This window comes from Lycorma delicatula, chromosome 4 (genome assembly GCF_047948215.1).
Source record: "Lycorma delicatula isolate Av1 chromosome 4, ASM4794821v1, whole genome shotgun sequence".
Classification (NCBI taxonomy): Eukaryota; Metazoa; Arthropoda; class Insecta; order Hemiptera; family Fulgoridae; genus Lycorma; species Lycorma delicatula.
Window position 1 is genome coordinate 160,778,278 of NC_134458.1, and position 6,308 is coordinate 160,784,585.

Here is a 6,308-nt window from a genome sequence, read left to right on the forward strand (position 1 = left end):
AAAATTTGAGATAGGTTCTCAAAAGACCATGAACTTAAAATTATAATTAATCTTCTCAATACCATATCTTTCCTCTTTCTTCTATATGTATATATATATAACTACCACTTAGAGTATCTTTTTCCACAGCTTTAAACTTCCATTTTACAGACTTTTAAGAAGTCCACTGGCGTGTAAAAATGCAACTATATTTTCTTCATTTCCATTATCCAGATCAGCACTAATATTATTTGTAAAACAGAACCTCTTTCTGAGGTCCTCATATATGGTACACTCTTCTATTAGATGCTTGGTTGTCAGTGTTTTATTGCAAACACCGCACATTGGTCTCACTTCGCCGGTTAACAAATATAAATTTGTTAATCGCGTGTGACCGATTCTAAGTCTGGTCACCGCTACTTGTTCACGGCGAGTCAATTTAAAGTCGCTTTTCCATTTATAAGGAGAAGTTTTAACTGAGTTTAATTTTGTATTTAAACTCCTCCATTCAGCGTTCCACTTGTTTCTTACTATATTTGTTAGACGGTTTTTAATATCTGCCACTCTTACAGGAAATGCATCCAAATCATCGCAGACTGTTGCCTTTCTGGCAGCTTCGTCTGCGATTTCATTACCTGTAATACCAGCATGCCCCGGAGTCCATACAAATACGCATCGCTGTCCTCGTTGTTTTAGAACGTATAAAATGGACAGGATGTTTGCAATTAGGACATCCTTAATGTTCTTGTTCCGAATTGCGACAAGTGCACTTAATGAGTCGGAACATATTAGCACTCTCTCTTCGCAATAGTGTTCAGTGTAGCGAAGAGCTTGCTGAATTGCAGTGAGTTCTGCCGTGTAGACACTGGCCACATCTGGCAGTCTCCAAGAGTGGGCTTCTTCATTTACATATATCGAGCATCCAACACCATGTTCGGTTTTAGAACCGTCAGTATAAATTCTAATATGTTCTTCGTAACTACTGACGGTTGCTAAAAATTCCTGCTGGATGATCACTGCTGGTTTCTTTTTTATTTCTCCTTGAGAGAGATCCAAACTTGTATTTACCGCTGGCAAGAGCCATGGCGGTATTTCTCTAGTAGAAATTGCTAGTGTCTCTGGTATAGCAATTTCATATTTCCTTCTTAATTCGTGGTACCTAATTCCGGCTGGTCTGGAATAGGTAGCACGACGTTCGTATAATGCAGCCATGGGATGATTCATAAACAATTTATTATTTATATGGGCAGGGAAAGCCCATATATTTGCTGCATATCTTAACAAGAGGATCTCTCTTCTATAATGTAGTGGCATTATTCCGGCTTCAGACATCAGACTAGCCGCCGGACTCGTGCGGAAAGCACCTGTTGCGTATCTTATTCCGCTATTATGAACTACGTCTAACTTTCTTAAGTGCGACTTTCTAGCGGATGAATATACGATACATCCGTAGTCTAGTTTAGATTGAACCAATGCTTTATACAGTCTCAATAATGTCTCTTTTCCTGAGCCCCAATTTAGGTTCGATAAACATTTTATAATGTTTAGGGCTCTTTTGCATCTATCACTCAAGTCCTGTATATGTAATCCCCATGTGAGGGATTTATCCAATACTAGTCCTAAATACCTTACGCTGTCTTTATATTGTATTGGATTATCATCAATTGTCAGAGCAGGACTTTGATGAGGAATTCTCTTCCTACAAAAGTGTACACAGCACGTTTTTTCTGGTGAGAATTGGAATCCTGTATTCCTTGCAACTTCATTTAGAGCATTGATCGCTCGTTGCAATTTGTACCTCACTATAGCAGTCTTGTTGCTGGCATATACGATTGCCAGATCATCAACATAGACGCTTTTACTGATTTCTACTGGAATGGCTAATATCAATTTATTAATGGCAATGGTAAACAAGGTACCGCTCAACGGCGAACCTTGCGGTATGCCATTTTCCAAGATTCTTTCACATGAATATTCGTTGTTGACGCGTACTTGGAAGGTACGGTCATTCATGTAGTTGCTGAGCAGTATAGGCAAATTGCCACGAATGCCCCATTCATGTAACTGGAGCATTATACCATGACGCCAGGTCATATCGAAAGCCTTCTGAAGATCAAAGAAGACTCCGACACAATGTTTCCTTGTAATAAAGCTGTTATATATAATGTCCTCTAAGCTGATCATTTGATCAGTGGTAGAATGGTATTGTCGAAAACCTGCTTGATACGATGATATCAGGTTTTCTTTTTCCAAAACCCAGACGAGTCGATTATTAATCATTTTTTCCAATATTTTCCCCATAGCACACGTCAAAGAAATAGGACGGTAGCTATTGGGGTCTGTTAAATTTTTATTTTTCTTTGGTACTGGAACAACATGAGCTTTTTTCCACTGCTGCGGGTACGTTCCATCCCGCCATATTTTATTATAAAGTTCTAATAGTCTACACTTTGCAGTGGTATTCAGCTGCCTGATCATATTATAGTGGATTTCATCCGGACCAGCAGCTGTGTTACCTGATTTTTCCAACGCCTTCGCGAATTCTTCCATTTTAAATGGTACATTATATGAGTAATTATACTCAGTTCCAAAATTTAGTAGACCTTCGTGTTCTTCTTTTTTGGTTCGAAAACCTTCCTCGTAGTTGGCCGTTTTGCTGGCCTTTTCGAAATGATTGGATAACAGCTCTGCAATTTCATATGGAGTATCTTTTATTTCATCTTCATCTTGAAGGCTAGTTATGGGAGCAAAATCATTACGCCCACAAATCGCCTTCACTTTCCTCCAAACATCTGATGCAGTAGTAGTTTTGTCAATGGATGACACGTATTGCTGCCAGGATCGTTTTTTCGAATCTATCATAACACGTTTTGCATACGCCCTGTATTTCTTAAAGGCAACAAGATTTTCTATACTAGGACGCTTCTTAAAGGCATTATACGCCCTTTTCTTTCTTTTTATAGCTTCACTTATTTCATCGTTCCACCATGGAACGGGTTTCTTTGTAAGTTTCCCAGATGTTTTGGGAATATATCTCGATGCCGACTCGATTATTGCATTTGTTATGGCGTCGACATCGTCTCCGATAACTCCGGTTGTTTCTGGGAGCATCGTTCTAGCTGTGAAGCTCGTCCAGTCTGCCTTTTCAAATAACCATCTTTTAGGGATGGGATATATTGTTCTAGTAACATCAGTTACAATTTGCACCGGGAAATGATCGCTTCCATGCAGATCGTCTATAACATGGAAGCTGTACTTCGGTGCTATCGATCCGCTTATGAGTGCAAGATCTATACAGGACGTCGATCCATCTCTGGCATTGAAAAAGGTTCCTGATCCGTCATTTAAAATAATAAGATCAGAATTCATCAGGAACCCTTCCAGTTCTCTTCCACGGGGATCTACTCGATCCGAACCCCAGAGAGAATTATGAGCGTTAAAATCACCCACCAGTAAAACAGGTGGGGGAAGCTCGGAAATTAATCTTTCTATGTCATCCTTATTCCAATCGTAATTCGGTAAGTATATGCTGCACACAGTGATCTTAAGCGGTCGCTTCATTCTAACGGCGACCGCTTGTAAGTTGGTGTTTAGAACAACCGCTTCGGTGGTAGCTCTAGTCGATGTTAATATAGCTACTCCACCTCTAACTCTTACATTTGGCGGTTGATCTCGCCGAAATATATGGAATCCTTTTAATTTAAAATTTTCATTTCGGCGGAAATGCGTTTCTTGCAGACATATACAAATCGGGTCTACGTCATGTACCAAGCGTTGGAGCTCATGGATGTTTGAAAAACATCCATTGATGTTCCATTGTACAATCGACTCGCTAATTTTTAATTAAATTATTGCCTGGGTTTTCCTTTCGGCCATCCCTTTTTCCTTTTCTTCTCCATCCTGCGAACAGCATCGTGTTCGCGGAGAAGGTCGTCGCCTGTAAGGCTTCCGGTCTCCGTATCGGAGACCACCGAAGCCGCCGACGACGACGGGCATGGATCGGCGCCGGTTTCAGGCGCCGATTGAGAGGCGACAACCTGCCCGCTCCCCAACACGGGGGTCGCACCGGTCACCGCATGTGGGAGGGGGGACACTCGCCCCCCCTGTGTGATTTTTTGTGGCCTCTGAGGCTTAGAGGCCACTTCAGTTACAGGAGGCTTGGGAGCCTCCATAACAGACTCTGTAGGTATCGCCTTTTTCTTTTCATCGAGGATCTCGCTGAGACGGACTTGACATTCAGGTTTATTGTCCGTTTTCTTTTCTGGAGGAGCAACTTTCACTTTTATCGACTTATCTTCAGCAGGCTGTATCACTATCTTTGGCTTAACAAGTTCTTTATTGCCAAGAGGTTTCATCTTGTTTTCGATGATCCTCTCAATCATGTTAGCCAAAGTGGGAGCAAGTTTATTTATAATTTGTACCTCATCTACAGCAATCGGAGCAGGAGCAGGAACAGTAGCCGCAGCCTGAGCATAAGATGTTGCTGCTCTAGGCTTACGGGCGTTAACTATTTTTTTTGCATCGAAGTAGCTGACTTTTTGCAGGGTTTTTACTTCCTGCACAGCTACCTCATCTTTGTAGACAGGACAATTCCTTGATCTACAAGAATGCGCTCCTTTGCAGTTTATGCATGTAGGAGGCTCTTTACATGGCTCTCCCTCATGCACCTCTTCACCGCACACGCATATTTGCGGTCTTTCGCATCTAAGAGCGGTGTGGCCAAAGCGTTGGCACTTGAAGCACCTCATCGGCTGTGGGACAAATGCCCGCACATCCAAACGGTGAATCCCCGCTCTTATCTTTTCTGGCAAAGTAGGCCGGTTGAAAGTAAGGACATGAGAAGCCGAGGGTAAGACCTCACCGTTCCTTCTCATGTTTAACCGACGGCACTCTATTACTCCTTGTGCTGCCAGCTCCTCTACAATCTCTTGCTCCGAACAGTTTAAAAGATCCCGACAGACCACAACACCCCTTGAGGTGTTGAGCGTGCCGTGGGGATCAACGCGTACCGCTAGCTCTCCAATTTTCTTCAGCCCTAAAATCTTCTGAGACTGTATATCATTAACAGTCTCTACATGAAGTCCCGTAAAAGTTTTCCGTATTTCCTTTACAGGGCCTCCAGCACATTTGTTTATCTCTCGAGCGATGAGAAAAGGACTCACCCTCGAGAAATTTCCATCCTCCTTTGTAATGACCAAATATTTAGGTTTCGGTACATTACTACTTTTAAAAAAAGCCTTCTGTAAGCTTTTTCTAGCCTCAATCTCTATCTTCTTACTCTCCGTACTCTTCCTCCGTTTTGCCTCAGGCGAAACGGCTGGTTCTAAACGAGGGTGTTTACGTGCACCCTCTGCCACGTTGGTTTGTTCAGGAAAATTCATGAACAAAAAATCCCTTCTGTAGTAAGGCTAGCCGCCGGGGTACACCCCCACTCCAGGGCTACCAACCCTGGAGGTCCGTTCCGGTACTCCGGTGGAACCGGCATATGTCCTGGCAGAGAGCGGATGCGCAGTCTCTGCACTGACTCCAGGCCCCTACACACCGAAACTTTCAGGGCTCCCATGCTCCGAACATGGGCACCTTAACTACATGCTTGCCATCGCAGGGGGCATGTGGACGACGAAAGGTCTCCGTTACACCTGCAAATAACTTTGACCGTGGCCGCCACATCGCCAGCTCTAAAGGCGGTATAAATCCATTTCCGTAATCGTTAAAAATGTCATATCTGCAGGTGGCCGTAAAGTCCAGTCCTGTAATTCAGCCTATGGATGTAAATCGACCGAAGAAAGTATATCCGAGAAACAACACTCGGAACCCCGTTAGCCAGCTATATGTAATGTACTTGAGTACAGCTGTTACCGCCCTGGACGTGGAACGTAGATGTTGTGTTCCGGACGTGGGGAATATCTACCTCAGGGCATTATTATTATTATTATTATTATTATTATTATTATTATTATTATTATTATTATTATTATTATTATTATTATTATTATTATTATTATTATTATTATTATTATTATTATTATTATTATTATTATTATTATTATTATTATTATTATTATTATTATTATTATTATTATTATTATTATTATTATTATTATTATTATTATTATTATTATTATTATTATTATTATTATTATTATTATTATTATTATTATTATTATTATTATTATTATTATTATTATTATTATTATTATTATTATTATTATTATTATTATTATTATTATTATTATTATTATTATTATTATTATTATTATTATTATTATTATTATTATTATTATTATTATTATTATTATTATTATTATTATTATTATTATTATTATTAT

At 40.3% G+C, this 6,308-nt stretch overlaps 1 protein-coding gene across 2 annotated transcripts in view; it reads right to left on the reverse strand.

Moving 5' to 3' along the window:
* LOC142322962 (uncharacterized) overlaps nt 1-6,308 on the reverse strand; it is a 1,168,170-nt gene that overhangs the window by 546,546 nt on the left and 615,316 nt on the right. The gene's annotated exons all lie outside the window — the stretch shown is intronic.